General features: G+C 43.9%; 1 protein-coding gene across 1 annotated transcript in view; it reads right to left on the bottom strand.

Annotated features, from left to right (window-relative positions):
- The window catches only part of LOC142204547 (pendrin-like), a 93,053-nt gene extending 78,310 nt beyond the window's left edge, over nt 1–14,743 (bottom strand). The window contains exons 1-2 of the mRNA XM_075275863.1: nt 14,716–14,743; nt 14,555–14,622 (exon numbers count right to left, since the gene is read on the bottom strand). The gene's annotated coding sequence lies outside the window, so the exon portion shown is untranslated. The remainder of the gene's footprint in view (nt 1–14,554; nt 14,623–14,715) is intronic.
- Nucleotides 14,744–18,756: the final 4,013 nt, after the last annotated feature.

Here is an 18,756-nt window from a genome sequence, read left to right as displayed (position 1 = left end):
GCTGCCAGAGAACTCTCTCCAGTACCGCCTCCATCTTCGTCAGGAACGTCCTTTACATCCTCTTCTTCCGGCGGTGGCTTGTAACTTCTAGGCCTTGGGCAGAGCAGACTTCGCATGCCCACAGGCCATGAGAAAATGGCCGCTTACAATACTGTGCAAGTGGCCATTTTCTCGTGGCCTGTAAATCCCCAGAATCATACCAAAACATAAATTACAAGTGACATGTTATTTTGGCTGCAGAGTGAACACCATAAAATCGAAGCCCATAAGAAAGTTGCACAAATGCACTTTTTCTCCAATTCTGAATTTTTTTTCCCAGCTTCCCAGTACATTGTACAGAATAATAAATGGTACCATTATGAAGATCAATTTGTTCCGCAAACATTAAGTCTAATATGGCTCTGTGAACAGAAAAATAAAAGAGTTATGAGGTTTGTAAGGTTGGGAGTCAAAAATATAAATAGAAAATGTCACTGCGTGAAGGAGAAAAAATAGTAATGTAAACAAAAAATAAGCATGTTAAATATCCCCAAAATTAGCAGTATTTATCCCATAAGGTGAATGCCGTAAGAAAAATATATAAAATTATTTGTTTCTCATAAAATGAAGATATTTGACTAGAATATGGTATCAGTTAAAGATCGAATGAGGCCTGTCCTCTGAGGGTTAGTGCACACAGAGTTTTTCGGCACTGATTTTGACGCTGAATCCACCTCATAATCAGCCTCCAAAAAAAGCCTCCCAGTAAAACTGTATTGGGAGGCTTTTTTGGAGACTGATTTTGAGGTGGATTCAGTGTCAAAATCAGTGCCAAAAAACTCTGAATACTCTGCCAATCTTGAAATTTGATTTTCCCTGCACATCATTTCTCTCATCAAACTGCTATCAGGGACTTAAAGCGTACCCCCAAATAGAAAAATGTTCATAAATAGTAGATGTGAATATAAGAAACATGTACACGTGTAATATATGTAATTAAAGTAATCCGTTTACTTCTCATTCAACTTATCTTCGCTATGAAGACTGTTTTGTCTCTCCGAAAGGGGTGGGCTGTGGGTTAAGACTGTTAAAGAGGACCTTTGACCTCCTGGGGCACATGTGGTGTAATACACCACCAGAAAGCCTGAATTCTGCACACTATCGGCTTTCCCGTTCTGTGCCCCCGGTGAAGAGCTATTGGTGCCGGTACCATAGCTCTTCACTGTCAGACGGGCGTTTCTGATAGTCAGTCAGGAACGCCCTTCCTCACAGTAACGTCTATTGCGCTGTACTCTGAGAGGGGGCGTTGCTTACCTCCCAGCGATGACGCTGAGTGGTGAGGAACATCCCCTTCCTCCAGTACTAGTCTATGGACAAGTACTATCAGGAGGGGAGGGGGGCGTTCCTCACCGCTCTCACAGTACAGCGCAATAGACACTACTGTGAGGAAGGGCGTTCCTGACTGACTGTCAGAAATGCCCTTCTGACATGGAAGTGCTACAGTACTGGCACCGATAGCTCTTCACCACAGGCACAGAATGTGAAAGCCGATAGTGTGCTGAATTCAGCGCACTTTCGGCTTTCTTGCGGTGTATTACGCCGCATGTGCCCCAGGAGGTGAAAGGTCCTCTTTAATTGATGACTCTTAGGCCCAGTTCATATCTGCATTCGGTATTCTGTTTGGGGAGTCCACTTGGCGACTCACATAGCACGTAAACAAAGCTGGGCATCAGACAGATACTTATCCTGAACATACTGTAGGTCATCAATGTTACAATTCTGGAAAATCCATTTAAGTGTCTAACAAGTATTTCTACTGCATAAATAGCATATGTAAGAAAATAACTTTAAAAAAAAAACAGGTTAATCAGAAAACCTGGTGTGAGTTATAACAGCCATGTAGATACTAGATAAGAATGTCTGTAGTTTTTAGGTTAGCAAATTAGAACAATATCTTCAGCAGCAGCATGTTTTCTTATTCCGTCTATGACAGAGCCAGAGTGCACTGTCAAATAAATAATGTTTGTGGTAGTCACATGTTACATATAACCAGACTTTTGAATTCAGAAGCTTAATGTCATTAACCTGCTAATCTGCAGTATAAAGTGACCTGTGCTACTGGTTTTAAACCACCAGGATGTCAATTCTTTGGATGTACGAAAACGTGGCAATGCCTAAAAGAACTCTAACTAAGAACCCCTGAAAGACAGTCCACATACAACAGGGTATATCCACATGGGATGTATGTGTTACAAATTTTCAGCTTTTTCACGCAGAAAATGTCATCATTTGCAGCACCAGCAAAGTAACAGAACTAAAAGCATTGTCCAGAATAAAAAAAACCAAAACTTTTTAATGAGGCCAGGGGAGGTGAATAATAATAAAAAAAAAACATATTCATATATTCCCGTTACTCTGGTGTGGTCCAGCATGGTCTGGTCCTGATGCTTTGGAGTTTTCTTCCAGCAGAAATCTCTGCTGCAAGTAACCAATCAGTGGCCTATTTAAAGGGACCTGGCATATCAGTACCAGGAGGAACTCTGCCTCAAAAAAACAGAGCAGTAGGACTGTACCATGCTGGGAGGCAACGGAGCATCAGGGATAGGTAATATGTTTTTTTGGGGGGGTTCACATTCCCTGACCTAGTATAAAAAATATATATCCCAGAAGCCTCTTTAAGCAAATCTCATTGACACCCAAAAACAATATGTAGTATTATCTTAAAGGGGTTGTCCCATAACAAGGATCCTATCTATACTGCTAGTTTATGTGGATTTAAGACTTTTCCTAAATACACTGCTTCAGCAAAACTGCTTTGTTTGGCCGCTATCTTAATTTATTCACTTCATTGTTTACACTCAGTTTCTATGGCCACTGGGCTTATCTGCTAATTTCCCAAGTGATGTAGCTGCCTGCTCTCAGGGGGGGAGGGAAGGGCTGAGTGCTGCTTATGTCTGTCAAATAACGGAGCTCCTCAGATAGGGGAGGGGGGAGTGAGAGCGCCGGGATTTCTGAACTCTATCTTCAGCTCTTCCACTTATCAACTGGTTTAATTGAATTTGGCTGGTAAGGGCTGAGATAGGGAGTCCGGTACCTCTGTATGTAATGCAAGCTAACTCAAATCCAGCTCTGCTACATCAGCCTCTACATCAGCTTCATACTGTGGTATTGTATTTACAACCAATCCCTCATTACTAACTGCAAACATAGAAGATAGCAGAGCAAGTGAAACCCCGCCCACCAATGTGCCCAGAAACCCAGGAAGTGAACAGAGCACAGAGCCTATCGGTTGGTGAACAAAGGTTATGGGAATACCCCTTTAAGTCTGCAGCATGTCAATTGAAGTTGCAGTTTTTCAGCATGGATTTTATCCTCTGTAATGTATAGGGTAAAATTTTAGACTCAACTGATTTTACCCAGATGGTTATACCATATATTTTCCATTTCCATATTTAATGTTATTACATTTTTGTAAAGTAAACCTAATCATTATGATAGATGTGAATAATAAATCAGTACAGTGTTGGCCAAAAGTATTGGCACCCCTGCAATTCTGTCAGATAATACTTATGTTCTTCCAGAAAATGATTGCAAGCACAAACTCTTTGGTATTAATATCTTCATTTAGTTTGCTTGCAATGAAAAAACACAAAAGAGAATGAAAAAAAAGTCAAATCATTGATCATTTTACACAAAACTCCAAAAATGGGCCAGACAAAAGTATTGGCCCCCTCAGCCCAATACTTGGTAGCACAATCTTTAGACAAAATAACTGTGAACAACTGCTTCCGGTAACCATCAATGAGTTTCTTACAATGCTCTGCTGGAATTTTAGACCATTCTTTTTTGGCAAACTGCTCCAGGTCCCTGAGATTTGAAGGGTGCCTTCTCCAAATTGCCATTTTGAGATCTCTCCACAGGTGTTCTATGGGATTCAGGTCTGGACTCATTGCTGGCCACTTTAGAAATCTCCAGTGCTTTCTCTCAAACCATTTTCTAGTGCTTTTTGAATTGTTTTTTGGGTCATTGTCCTGCTGGAAGACCCATGACCTCTGAGGGAAACCCAGCTTTCTCACACTGGGCCCTACATTATGCTGCAAAATTTGTTGGTAGTCTTCAGACTTCATAATGCCATGCACACAGTCAAGCAGTCCAATGCCAGAGGCAGCAAAGCAACCCCAAAACATCAGGGAACCTCCGCCATGTTTGACTGTAGGGACCGTGTTCTTTTCTTTGAAGGCCTCTTTTTTTCCCTGTAAACTCTATGTTGATGCCTTTTCCCAAAAAGCTCTACTTTTGTCTCATCTGACCAGAGAACATTCTTCCAAAATGTTTTTGGCTTTCTCAGGTAAGTTTTGGCAAACTCCAGCCTGGCTTTTTTATGTCTCTGGGTAAGAAGTGGGGTCTTCCTGGGTATCCTACCATACAGTCCCTTTTCATTCAGATGCCGACGGATAGTACGGGTTGACACTGTTGTACCCTCAGACTGCAGGGCAGCTTGAACTTGTTTGAATGTTAGTCGAGGTTCTTTATCCACCATCCACACAATTTTGCGTTGAAATCTCTCGTCAATTTTTCTTTTCCGTCCACATCTAGGGAGGTTAGCCACAGTGCCATGGGATTTAAACTTCTTGATGACACTGCACATGGTAGACACAGGAACATTCAGGTCTTTGGAGATGGACTTGTAGCCTTGAGATTGCTCATGCTTCCTCACAATTTTGCTTCTCAAGTCCTCAGACAGTTCTTTGGTTTTCTTTCTTTTCTCCATGCTCAATGTGGTACACACAAGGACACAGGACAGGTTGAGTCAACTTTAATCCATTTCAACTGGCTGCAAGTATGATTTAGTTATTGCCACCACCTGTTAGGTGCCTTAGGTAAGTAACAGGTGCTGTTAATTACACAAATTAGAGAAGCATCACATGATTTTTCAAACAGTTCCAATACATTTGTCCACCTCCTTTTGTATGTTTGCTGTGGAATTATATCCAATTGGCTTTTTGACAATTCTTTTTGTGGTGTTCCATTGAAGACAAATTAAATGAAGAGAATAATACCAAAGAATTTGTGAATGCAATCATTTTCTGGAAGAAAATGAATATTATCTGACAGAATTGCAGGGGTGCCAATACTTTTGGCCAACACTGTATACGCAGGTGAATGTTCACCAGTGTATCTCATGCCTTAGTTACAAATTCTAAAAATAGAACATAACATACAGATAAGGACTGGACTGCCAAGCGACATAATTACAACAAACAACTATATTAGCAGAGCATAGTAAGAATGTGATGACTGTAACAGGATGAGCAGTATAACACATCTGGCATACATTTATACAGTATATACAGTACATGCAGACCCGGATTCTGAACCTAGGACGGTAAATATATATATATATATATATATATATATATATATATATATAAAGGGATTCTACCACTAAAACACATTTTTTTCTAGTTAACACATCGGAATAGCCTTTAGAAAGGCTATTCATCTCCTACCTTTAGAAGTGCTCTCCGCCGCGCCGTTCGTTCAAAATACCAGTTTGTACCGGTATGCTAATGAGTTCTCTCGCAGCGATGGGGGCGTCCCCATCGCAGGAGCAGCGATGGGGGCGTCCCCACTGCAGCTCGAAAACCGACCGCAGCGCCGCCTCTATGGTCTTGCGTATCCTCCCCTTGCTTCTTCAGCGTCCTGTCGCACGCCTGCGCAGTACGCTCTGTTCGGCGAAGATTGCCGAACGTACTGCGCATGCGCGAAATTGCAGTCCCAGCCATAGTGCGGGCACTGCAATTTCGCGCATGCGCAGTACGTTCGGCAATCTTCGCCGAACAGAGCGTACTGCGCAGGCGTGCGACAGGACGCTGAAGAAGCAAGGGGAGGATACGCAAGACCATAGAGGCGGCGCTGCGGTCGGTTTTCGAGCTGCAGTGGGGACGCCCCCATCGCTGCTCCTGCGATGGGGACGCCCCCATCGCTGCGAGAGAACTCATTAGCATACCGGTACAAACCGGTATTTTGAACGAACGGCGCGGCGGAGAGCACTTCTAAAGGTAGGAGACGAATAGCCTTTCTAAAGGCTATTCCGACGTGTTAACTAGAAAAAAATGTATTTTAGTGGTAGAATCCCTTTAATATGCAGGCTGAGAATATATTTATTTCCTAATAGCATCATGTGAAATTATGAAATGTAGTTTATGAAATCAGAAAGTTATTCTCTACAAATGAATTATGCTATTGTGTTGTAAAATATAAAAAGGAACATTCTAATAATCTAAACATTTCCTGTCTAGAATACAATCAATTTGTTGCCTTCCTCCGCAAGTTCTACATGTAGTCCCTCCCCTCCTCTACCCATACCGCCTTGGAGAGTGTTTTCCTACAGTCCGAGGCTCCGACTCACACCCTTTCACTCCTCTATGACGTTCTCCTCACGGCTGCCACCCTGGGCCTCCCCCTTATACTAGATCCTGAGATGCTGACCTAGGTCTGCAACTCTCTCCTGGTGACTGGGCCCGCTTCTTCCTGCTGGTCCACAAACTACCATTTCCCTGCAGTGCCCAGGAAAAAAACTTTAAGATTCTGACCCACTGGTACCATTGCCCAGTCCTCCTTCACAAATTTTACCTTGCTGTTTCTGATGTTTGTGGTACCGCAGTGGGCTCCTTCTTTCACATTTGGTGGGAATACAGGGAGATTCAGACCTTTTGGTCCTCTCTGTTTTCTCGATCCTTTGCACCATCCAGGCGTTTCAAGTCGCTTTTTCCCGTCTCTGAAGGTCAGCTGAAGGCGTGGGGTCCTCCACCAAGAGTGGACGTCGCCGTGGCCAAATTATCAAGGCGCACCGTCCTTCCATCAGAGGACGGATCTGGTCTCAGGGATCCCATGGATCGCCGAGTCGAAGGATCTCTGAGGCGGGTGTATTCGGCCGCCTCGGCCCAGGCCTCTTTGGGTATTGTCGCGAATGAGGTAGCGACTGGCTTACGTGCGGAGCTTTCATCTCTGGCCAAGGACATCGATTCCGGCGTGGATCGTGATGATCTCCTCGCGGCAATGTCTGACATCACTTTACTGGTGGATCACCTGACAGAGGCTACCCATTTCCAGACCCGTCTGGCGGCCAGATCCATGGCGCTGGCTACTGTGGCTCGCCGACCCCTGTGGCTGAAGCCCTGGAAGACTGATCTCACTTCCAAAAACAGCCTGTGTGGTCTCCCCTTTGAGTCCGGACGGCTGTTCGGGAGGGAGCTCGACCACATCATGGAAGGATTGGCCGACTCCAAAGGCAAGAATCTGCCACAGCCCTTTGAAGGCCGGAGTTCCTCCTTTCGAGGAAGAGGCGCCACCAGGAGAGGTACCAGAGGCCAGCGGCGATCCGGTAGAGGAAGAGGTTGGGGCTCATCTCGTGGGCGTAAGAATGCCCCCTTCTAATTCCCTCACATTACCCCCCCCCTCCCCTGTGGTGGGCGGTCGTCTTTCCCACTATGTGGATGCCTGGCGGCAGAATATTCGGGGCCCCTGGGTCATCCAGACGATCCAGGAAGGCTATAAAATCAATTTTGTTTCCCTGCCACCAGAGAAGATGGTAAGAACCCACCCTCTTCAGGGCCCCAAACAACTTCATCTGGAGAAATTGATTCAGGAGTACGTGGACAAAGCCGCGCTGGAGGTGGTTCCTCGCGCAGATCAAGGCACAGGCATCTATTCATGGAGACCATCAGGTCAGTACTACCTTTCATGCACCCTGGAGATCACTTCGTCACTCTGGACCTGAAGGATGCCTACCTCCACGTACCCATCTTTCCAGCACACCGAAAGTTCCTGAGGATACATAGAAGGGAAAGAGGCACACTTCCAGTTCGCAGCCCTCCCGTTCGGCATATCCTCCGCCCCCCACACCTTCACAAAGGTCATAGCTCCGGTCGCTGCCGCCCTGCGCCTTCAAGGCATATTCATAGTCCCGCACCTGGACGACTGGCTTCTGAAGGCTCATTCAAAGGAGGTTCTTACCACGCAGGTGCAGACCGCCGTAGCTCTACTAGACAAGCTGGGGTGGCTGGTAAACTGGCAGAAGTTAGTAATGGTGCCATCAACACGAGTTCAGTTCCTGGGACTTATTCTAGACTCTCTCAACATGACGGTCTCTCTACCCTCTCCTCGCAAAAGGAAAATTGCTCGGGCAGCACATCATTTGTCTTCTACACGGAAGGTCACCATCAGGACGGCTATGAAGGTCCTTGGATTGATGTCCGCTATCCAGTTAACCATCAGCACCCGGCAAACCTTGCCCTGGTGGACCCATCTGCGAGATGGGAAGTCCTCGGTCCAGCCCGCCTGGACCCTGTTGACTACAGATGCCTCCCTCACAGGCTGGGGAGTTCATCTGGGGGAGACCCCGGTTCAAGGTACATGGAATCAGCGGGAGAGGACGCACTCATCCAACTGGCGCGAGCTTACCGCAGTTCATTGAGCCCTTCTGTCATTTGCACCACTTCTACGAGGGAAAGCAGTCAAAGTAAGATCAGACAATCTCACGACAGTCCACTATATCAACAAGCAGGGAGGAACCAGGTCCCCCTCGCTCCTGCAAGTCACCAACCTGATCTTCTCCTGGGCAGAACAGAACCTCTCCCAGCTGGCCGCGGTACATATCCAGGGCCGCCTGAACATCCTAGCGGATCAACTCAGCAGAGGCCGCCCATCCGCAGGCAAATGGTCCTTGAATCAGGACATCTTCCACTACCTGACCAGGAGGTGGGGTCTCCCCGAGGTGGATCTGATGGCCACCCAACACAATGCCAAAGTAGAAAGGTTTTGCTCCCTGTACCGGGAAGACAACCCTTTGGCTGTGGATGCCCTGTCAATACCATGGAGGTTCGAACTGGCATACGTGTTCCCTCCCATCCCGATGATCTCAAAGGTATTGACGAAACTCAGGCAGGACCAGACTTCGGCAATAGTGATCATGCCGTTCTGGCCAAAAAGGGCATGGTTCACCGACCTTATCCTTATGAGTCGGGGGAACTACTGGAGGCTTCCACCAGTCAGGAACCTGGTGTCACCGAACAGTCGGCCGTGCCTGGGCCTAGACAAATTCAACCTCACTGCCTGGAAGTTAACCGCGCCATACGCGCAGACAGAGGATTGTCCCAGGGAGTGCTAAGTATCTTAGCCCATTCAAGAGCAGAGGCAACCAATCAGAGCTACCAGAGGTTCGCCCGGATATTCCGAGATTGGTGTACAGGCAACCACCGCGATCCAGACAGAGATGCAGTCCTAGAGTTCTTACAGAACGGCCTGGAGAGAGGACTAGCACCTGCCACCCTCAAGGTTCAAGTGTCAGCTCTATCTGCTCTCCTGGAGACACGGTTATCACAAGATCCTCTTGTCAAACAGTTCCTTAGGGGGGCTGCCAGGCTCCGACCCCAGGTACGGCCCCCTGTCCCCAGGTGGGACCTGGCCGCAGTTCTACAAGGGCTATGTGCGCCCCCCTTCGAAACATTATCTGAAGTGGACTGGAAGTACCTGTCATTTAAAGTGACCTTTCTGCTGGCAATAACCTCCGCCAAGAGGGTTGGCGAATTGCAGGCTCTAGCAGCCTCCAAACCTTTCATAACCTTCTTCCCTGACAGGGTGCAGCTGAGGTTCGTTCCGGGATTTTTGCCAAAGGTACTAACACTTCAGAACACCAACCAAGTGATCACCCTACCGGGTTTCTTTCCCTCCCCTGCCACTGAGCAGGAGGAGAAGCTACACACACTGGATCTGGTAAGAGCACTACATATTTACCTAGACCGTACAGCACCGTTCCGAAGATCAGAGAATCTTCTGGTTAATGTGTTTGGCCATAATAGAGGCTCTAAAGCATCAAAGGTAACCCTGTCTAGATGGATCAGAGAAGCCATCACCTGTTCCCTACGGGCCCAGAATCTTCCTGTTCCAGATATCCTACGAGCCCATGCCACCCGAGCAGTGGCGACATCATGGGCAGAGACATGGTTCCTCTCTCTAGAGCAGATATGTGTTGCAGCCTCTTGGAGCTCACAGCTGACTTTTGCCAAACACTACAGATTAGACTGGCATACGGCCGATGCTACAGCATTTGGGCACTCCGTCTTGGCATCAGCCTGCCAGGAGGACCCGCCCTAGGGGAAACAATACTTGCTAAATCCCCAGTTGTGCTGCTGTTGGGCGTAGGGGGAAAGAAAGATTATGAATGATAATCTGTTTTCCCTTAGCCCAAACAGCAGCACAAGGCTCCCTCCCTAGGAGGTGCTATTGTACAAATATGTGGTGTATATGTGTGTGTATCACTTTTATAAATTGCTCTTTGTATATCATACTTGTTACTAACACAAGGGAGGAGCAGGTCTTCCGGCCTCTTATAGGGGTTAAAGCTGTTAGGTAATTAAAAATTTCACCTGTCCTAACAGCTCATAGGGGCAGAAATACCCCAGTTGTGCTGCTGTTTGGGCTAAGGGAAAACAGATTATCATTCATAATCTTTCTTTATGTCTCAAAGGTTAAGATTTTTGCAAAGGTGTTAAAACACAACATAAACTATATAAGTTTGGTATCAAAATACTCATGCTGAACCACAGAGTATAGAATATCTGTCATTTTGGCTGCATAGTGAACACAGAAAAGCAAAAAAGCCATAAGAAAATGTCACAAATGTGTTTTTTTCCACCCTCTTCTGAATTTTTTTCAGCTTCCCTGTACATTGTATGGAGTAGTAAATAGTCCCCTTCTTAAGAACAATTTGTCTTGCCCTTATTCAGCTCTGTGAAAGTATAATTTAAAAAAAAAGGCTTTTCAAAGGTGGCGAGTAAAAAAAACAAAAGAAAAATGTCTGCAGCAGGAAAGGTTTAAAACAAAAATGACTATGTGCTCCAGGCATCAAGAACAAAAGCTTCCAATCATTTATGTCAGAGTCACATACCGATACTTTTCTATAGTTTGAAGGCAAATTCCATTTTTTGTTTACTTATATTGCGCCAACATATCCTGCAGCGCTTTAAATACATTGTCAATCACTATCCCATATACAATGGCTTGCAAAAGTATTCATACCCCATGAACTTTTTCACATTTTGTCAACTTATGATCACAAGCTTAAATGTATTTTGAGATTTTAAGTGATAGACCAATACAAAGTAGCACATAATTGTGAAGTGGAACGAAAATGATACATGGTTTTCAAAATTTTAGTCAAATAAAAATATGAAAATTGTGATGTGCAAATATATTTAGTCCCCTATACTCTGATACCCCTAAATAAAATCCAGTGCAATCTATTGTCTTCAGAAGTCACTTAATTAGTTAATAGAATCCAGTTGTGTGTAATTTAGTCTCAGTACAAATACACCTGTTCTGTGAAGGCCTCAGTGCTTTGTTAGAGAACACTAGTGAACAAACAGCATCAGCATCCTAAGGACCACTTTTCAATCCATCATCCAAAAATGGAAAAAGCATTCTACAACTGAAAAAGCCTACCAAGGCATGGCTGTCAACCTAAAGTGACACATTAAGCCAGGAGAGTACTGGTCAGAGAAGCAGCCAAGAGTCCCATGGTCATTCTGAAGGAGCTGCAGAAATCCACAGCTCAGATGGGAGAATCTTTCCACAAGACAACTATAAGTGATGCACACCGTAAATTTGGCCTTTATGGAAGAGTGGCATGTTTTAGAATGGATCTGTCAAAGTTCAGACCTAAATCCCGTTGAGCATATGTGGCAGGACATGAAAATTGCAGTTCACAGATGCTCTCAACCCAATCTGGGTGAACTTGAGCTATTTTGCAAAGAACAATGTGCAAAAATCTCTCTATATGCACAAAGTTGGTAGAGACATAACCCAAAAGACTTGCAGCAAAAGGTGGTTCTACAAAGTATTGATATACGGGGGCTAAATACTTTTGCACGACACACTTTTCAGATTTTTATTGGATTAAAATTTAGAAAATTTTGAAAACCATGTATTATTTTCATTCCACTTCACAATTATGTTCTACTTTGTGTTTGGTCTATCACTTAAAATCGTAATAAAATACATTTACGTTTGTGGTTGTAAGGTGACAAAATGTGAAAAAGTTCAAGGGGTTATGAATACTTTTGCAAACCACCATACAGCTCACAATCTACAGCTCTGGAAAAAATTAAGAAACCACTGCAAAATTTTCAGTTTCACTGATTTTTCTCTTCATTGGTATTTTTTTTTAGTAAAATGTACATTGTTCTTTTATGATATAAACTACTGACAACATGTCTCCGAAATTCAAAGCAAAAAAATTTGTGTTGATTTGCAGTAAATGAGAAATCATCAAAATAATAATAAAAAAAGAAGCCGAGCTGTCAGACCGCAAATAATGCAAAGAAAACAAGATCATATTCATTTAGAAACAACAATACTAATGTTTTACCTCAAGGAGATCAGAAATCAATATTTGGTGGAATAACCATGATTTTTAATCCCAGCTTTCATGCATCTTAGCATGATTTCCACCATGCTACTCCTGGCACAAAAATGTAAGCAGTTCTTCTTTGTTTATGGCTTGTGACTATCCATCTTCCTCTTGATTACGTTCCAGAGGTTTTCAATGAGGTTCAAGTCTGGAGATTGGGCTGGCCATGACAGGGTCTTGATGTGGTGATTCTTCATCCACACATTGATTGACCTAGCTGTGTAGCATAGCACATTGTCCTGCTGGAAAAACCAGTCCCCAGAGTTCAGTATTCCGTTCGGGGAGTCCACTTGGGGACCCCTCAAATGGAATACTGAATGCATTAAAAAGCAGTTAACCAAGAAAGCACATGGACCCCATAGACTATAATGGGGTCCATGTGTTTTCCGCACAAATTATGTAGAGAGAAAAGTACTGCAGATTTAGTCGCCCCCTTATGAATAACATTTCCGTATTTAAATATAACAGACACCTCCTTATATATAATAGTTTCTCCCTTTTACATAATAGCCCCTTATATATAACAGTATCCCCTTATAACATCCAACCTTATGTATAATACTTCCCCCTTATATTAGCCTCCTTGTATGCAATAGTTCCTTTCCTATAATAGCCTCCCTTATATATAACAGTCCCCCCTTATAATACCCCTGCTATATATAATAATTCCTTTGTTTTAATAGCGCCCCTTATATATAATAATTCCTCTCCTATAGTAGCCCCCCTTATATATAACGGTCCCACCTTATAATAGTGCTCCTTATAGATAATAATTCCTCTCTTATAATAGCGCTCTTTATATAAAACAGTTCCTCCATTATAAATAATAGCCCACTTATATATGACTCCCCTTATAGCAATCCCCTTAGATATAATTGTCCCCTTTATAATAGTCACTTATATTTTATAGCCCCTCATATATAATAATTCCTGTCTTACATTAGTGCCCTTATGCAGGGGGAGGAACTACCGTGTTAGCAGCGGTAGCAGCTGCCACAGGGCCCGGGACACTAGGGGGCTCAGTGGCAGCTGCTACAGCTGCAGATTTTTTTTTAAATAGGCCGTTACCTGCTGGAGTAACTCTAGCAGGTAATGGGCCCTATTTACTGCAGCGCCGGGTGCTGCCTGAAGATGGATGGGGAGAGGAGCTGCCTCCTCCACACTCTATCTTTTAACAGTAGTGAAGCTAGCAATTGCTGGCTTCACTACTGTACACAAGCAGGGGTCGTCTCCTGTCCGGGCCCGTCTCCCAGCACTTGCATGTTGTCAGCGGGCAGGATAAACTTCTATCTCCTGCCCGCAGTCCCCAAGCCCTATGCTGGTATCTATCCTTTGTCAGGGTCTGGGGTTGCTAGGTAGGGTGGCATAGACACATAAGTGCAGTTTCTTTAGTCCAAAACAAAGGTAGAGTTTTATTTTCACTCAAAAATATAGAGCAGCAACAAAAGGAAACAATACAAAAATAAATACCTGCCTTAGGCTCTTACTAAACATAGAATAGGTTACTTCACCTAGAATAACAGAAATAAAAAGCCAGTTGAATCATTCAGAACACAGCTCCAAAAATATGACCTCTTTCTTTGGCTCTCCAGCCAAGCTGTGCCCACAGTCTGCTGCTGGAGCTGACTTCTTAAGCCTCCCTTCATAAGCAGACTCTCTGCAGCTGAGTCACTGCCGAAACATCCCCAAAGTGTGGACAGGAGGGGAGTGGAATGAGAGGTCCCACTACCAACCTACCTGCCATTCCTCAAAATCCAGCCCAGTAACCGGAACTCTGAAATAACCCTCAGCAGACAATAGTTATCTGCTGAGAAACATTCTTTCTGGAGTTTTCTCATCTCACCCACCTTAGTAGACTGGGTGAGATGTACACCCCCTCCATTACCTGACCAGCCATTGACTTACACCTAGTAGATTGAAGGACCTGTGTCATGACGTCATCAAAAGTCCTTTAACCAACTAAGATAGACTCAGTGTCTTTTTTGGGTGTACACGTCAGTTTTCAAAGAAGGGAAATGGGTTGTAGGTTATCTGTGAGAAAGAGGGGTATATGGGTGTGCAGGCTGTGGGTGACCAGGTTAACCTGGTCTACATAGCAAGTACCTGTTTTAATATCACCGCCTCTCTGAGCTGGTTCACACAGGTAGGGCACCTCTACCAGTTCCATGTACCTGCACAAGACAATAAGACATCAGTCATAATTACATTACACACAAAGATACTGTAATTTTCTTATTTCAGTCTAACGGTCATGAATTTTCTACCTGGAAATCCCCAGAAGTTCTTCTGTACTGTCTGACACTGTGTGTCTCAAAAGTGTGTTGACTCAAAACTGCCATGTGATTGTAGCTTAAGTGATTTAGGGAATTAAGTATTTCAGCATGCAACTTTTAAGAACTTTTCTAGTGCATTCTTGAAGCCTGCATGGTATGCCCTTATTCTGATTCTGAAGAACCAATAATAAATATTTGTAATATGACTTTACATACAGTCCTACAACCTGCAGCAGTGACCCCTTCCCCTCACACCTTCTCCAATCTCTGTCGCCTCCTGTCACTACTTACCTTACTAAAATATTTAACCTCTCTCTCTCTTCTGGAATCTTCCCATCCTCCTTCAAGCATGCTGTTATAACCCCGCTATTGAAAAAACCCTCCCTGGACCCATCCTGTGCTGCTAACTATCGTCCTGTCTCTAACCTCCCCTTCATCTCTAAACTCTTGGAATGCCTGGTCTATTCTCGTTTAATCCGCTAACTCTCTGCTTGACCCCTTACAATCTGGCTTCCACACTCTACTGAAACGGCTCTCACAAAAGTCTCCAATGATCTCCTAATGGCTAAATCCAATGGCGACTTCTCTCTTATTATTCTTCTGGACCTCTCTGCAGCTTTTGACACTGTTGACCATCAACTCCTCCTCACTATGCTCCGCTCAGTTGGCCTCAATGACACTGCGCTCTCCTGGTTCTCCTCTTATCTCTCAGACCGCACCTTCAGTGTATCATTTGCAGGCTCTGTTTCCTCCCCTCTTTCCCTTGCTGTTCGGGTTCCTCAGGGCTCGGTCCTAGGCCCCCTCCTCTTTTCTCTCTACACAGCCCCCATTGGACAAACCATTGCCAGATTTGGCTTCAGGTACCATCTTTATGCTGATGACACCCAATTATACACATCTTCCCATGACATCACCCCTGCACTCATACAGAACACCAGTGACTGTCTCTCTGCTGTCTCAAATATCATGTTCTCAGTCTATCTGAAACTAAATCTCTCCAAGACTGAACTACTACTGTTTCCACCATCTAATAAATCTGTCCCTGATATATCCATTGCAGTCTCAGGCCTTACTATAACTCCTAGGCAGCAGCCCGCTGCCTCGGGGTCATGTTTGACGCAGACATTTCCTTCACCCCTCATGTTGAATCACTCGCACGTTCATGTTACCTCCACCTCAAAAAAATCTCCAGAATACGCCCTTTCCTTACCAGAGATACATTAAAGACACTTATTGTCTCTCTGATTCATTCTCGCCTTGACTACTGTAACTCCTTACTAATTGGTCTTCCCCTCACTAAACTCTCCCCTCTACAATCTATTCTGAATGCAGCATCCAGGCTCATCTGTCAGGTTAGACGCTACAGCGATGCCTCTGGTCTGTGCCAGTCACTACATTGGCTGCCTATTCAATATAGAATAAAATATAAAGTTATCACTCTCATCCACAAGGCTCTCCATAATGCCGCACCTCCATACATTTCCTCCCTCATCTCTGTCTACCGCCCAACCCGTGCTCTCCGCTCACTCAATGACCTAACACTTACATCCTCTATTATCAGAACCTCCCACACTCGTATACAAGACTTCTCCCGAGCTGCACCACTTCTCTGGAATGCTCTACCCTGGACAATCAGATTAACTCCCAATTTCTACAGCTTCAAACGCAAACTAAAGACGTCTCTTTTCAGACAAGCCTATCACAATTTCTAACGTAAACCCTTAACTTTCCTCTGTCCCCGATCCCACATTTCCCCACATGATTTGATGTCATCTCAGGATAACTTTATAGGTCCAAGCTCCATCCACATGTTAAAGGACACGACTGTTGACGGCTCATAAAGTTTTATGTTTGTGTAATGACAGTCACCTCTACTACAAAAGCGTCTGACCTCTGCATAAGCAATACCACCCCTGCTACCTCTTGTGTCACCCCCTCTACCTCATAGATTGTAAGCTCTTGCGAGCAGGGCCCTCAGTCCCATTGTGTGAAACGACTTTCTTTGTAATGTATCTTTCTGTCTGTATTTGAACCCTACAAATTGTACAGCGCTGCAGAATATGTTGGCGCTATAGAAATAAAATTTATTATTATTATTATTAGTCTACATTATATTTGGAGATAACTAGATGTTACCTGCTTTGTATAAAAGACTTCTCATCTCTCTTGATTTTGGGAGTGTCTTCAAAAATTTCTTGGCTTCATAAAGCCAAGAAGTCTGGAAGGGTGAGATACATTGCTCATGTGGAGGAGCTGCATAAAGGCAATAGATAGGCAGGGACACTATAAGGGGGAAAGGGGTGAAAGGCGGGGTGTCAGGGAGGGTCAAAAGGTTAGAGAAATGCAATGCAGTGAGAAGTGAGCAAGGGCTGAGACACAACTTGACAGAAGCTCTGTGGGGGGTATGAGGTAGGCAGTATTTGTGCAAGATCTCCATGCGGAGGCATAGAAAAAATCATTGCAATGGAGCTGCTATTTGTAAAATCATATATATGTATATATGCATATATGCTGTGATATCATTCTCTCTCTAAGATCTCTTACTGCTGCAGTATACATGCAGACCCAACGACTTGCAACGTCTTACACACAGCACCATTTTCACCAGAGTAGCCTCCAGAGCAAGTGCAAAACTAAAATCAAACCCAAACAACAAAATCAATTCAGATTATTTATCAGACACCCAACGAGACTCTAAAATGAAATGGATCATAACTTGCTGGAGCAATGTGCTATTTTGAATTTACAGCAGCTATCTGATGATACTGTACTGAAAAAATGGATGTTTGGCTCTTTTGATTTTTTTTTCTGCTACAGTGTTCACCACATTGGAAAATTATTTTTATAGATTTGTAGACCGGGTGTTTTTGAACACAGGGATACCTAATGTGTATATATTTTACAGTATTTAAGTACTTTTATGTGTTCTAGGGAAAGGGGGGGTGATTTACATTTTTAATATTTTTTTATTTTTTAACCCCTTCCCAACATCTGCCATAATATTAAGGTGGATGTTGGATGTTTAAAGAGGACCTTTCATGTCCTTGGGGCACATGCGGTTTTTTATACCTCTAGAAAGCTGACAGTGCGCTGAATTCAGCACACTGTTGTTTTTCCAGTTATATATGATTAAATTCCTAAATTCCTAGACTTGCACGATGTGTCCCTCCCGGATTGGCTTGATTTTCCGTTACCAGCTCCTCCACCAGCTGACCACTCTTCCTCCCTATCCCGCCGGCAGCGCCGGGCGGATGACTCTCTGCTGACTCCCTCATGATATGGAATATCCTTCACAATCCTTGCTCCCTTTAGGGTTGCGCTCTGACTGTTGGACTTATATGTGCCTTATTTTTCTCGTAATCCGGGTTATTGTCTCATTTTCTCCTTAGCCAGGTTGTTACTAAGCTTTTTCCAGGTAAATATGGGTAACTATTCGTTTTTGATAATTGATGTTATTTAGAAAGTAGGAGGGTGTATAGAGTACAGTAGTGTAGGGATTTTAATTTATCCCGGACAACCCCTTTGAATAAAACAGGTCAGCCAATGACACCTGTCATTTCAGTGATCGAAAACACTGGACGCTTTTAAGATTAATTATCTGCTAATCCTGAAGGCACATTTAGCCTGTATTCACATTAATCTTGTGCAAAACTGCCATGAAAAATGTACTTTTGAATGTAATGAGGGATCCGTGAAAATGGACAAAAATAGAACAGGACCTAAGAATTTGTCATGAGGTCTGTAATTGTTTATCCTTTTTAATGTGTAATATTGGATCATTTTATTTTATAAATAAATGACCAGTTCTAATTAGAGATGAGCGAGTAGTATTCGATCGAGTAGGTATTCGATCGAATACTACGATATTCGAAATATTCGTACTCGATCAAATACTACTAGCTATTCGCAGTAAATATTCGATTCAGAGCCAGCGTTGATTGGCCGAATGCTATAAAGTGTATAGCATTCGGCAAATCAACGCTGGTTCTGCAGCAGGCTCGTCCTTGCTAGTCAGGAGAGCTGGCAGCTTGC

This window comes from Leptodactylus fuscus, chromosome 5 (assembly GCF_031893055.1).
Source record: "Leptodactylus fuscus isolate aLepFus1 chromosome 5, aLepFus1.hap2, whole genome shotgun sequence".
NCBI lineage: Eukaryota > Metazoa > Chordata > Amphibia > Anura > Leptodactylidae > Leptodactylus > Leptodactylus fuscus.
This window is presented reverse-complemented; position numbering and strand designations above follow the sequence as displayed.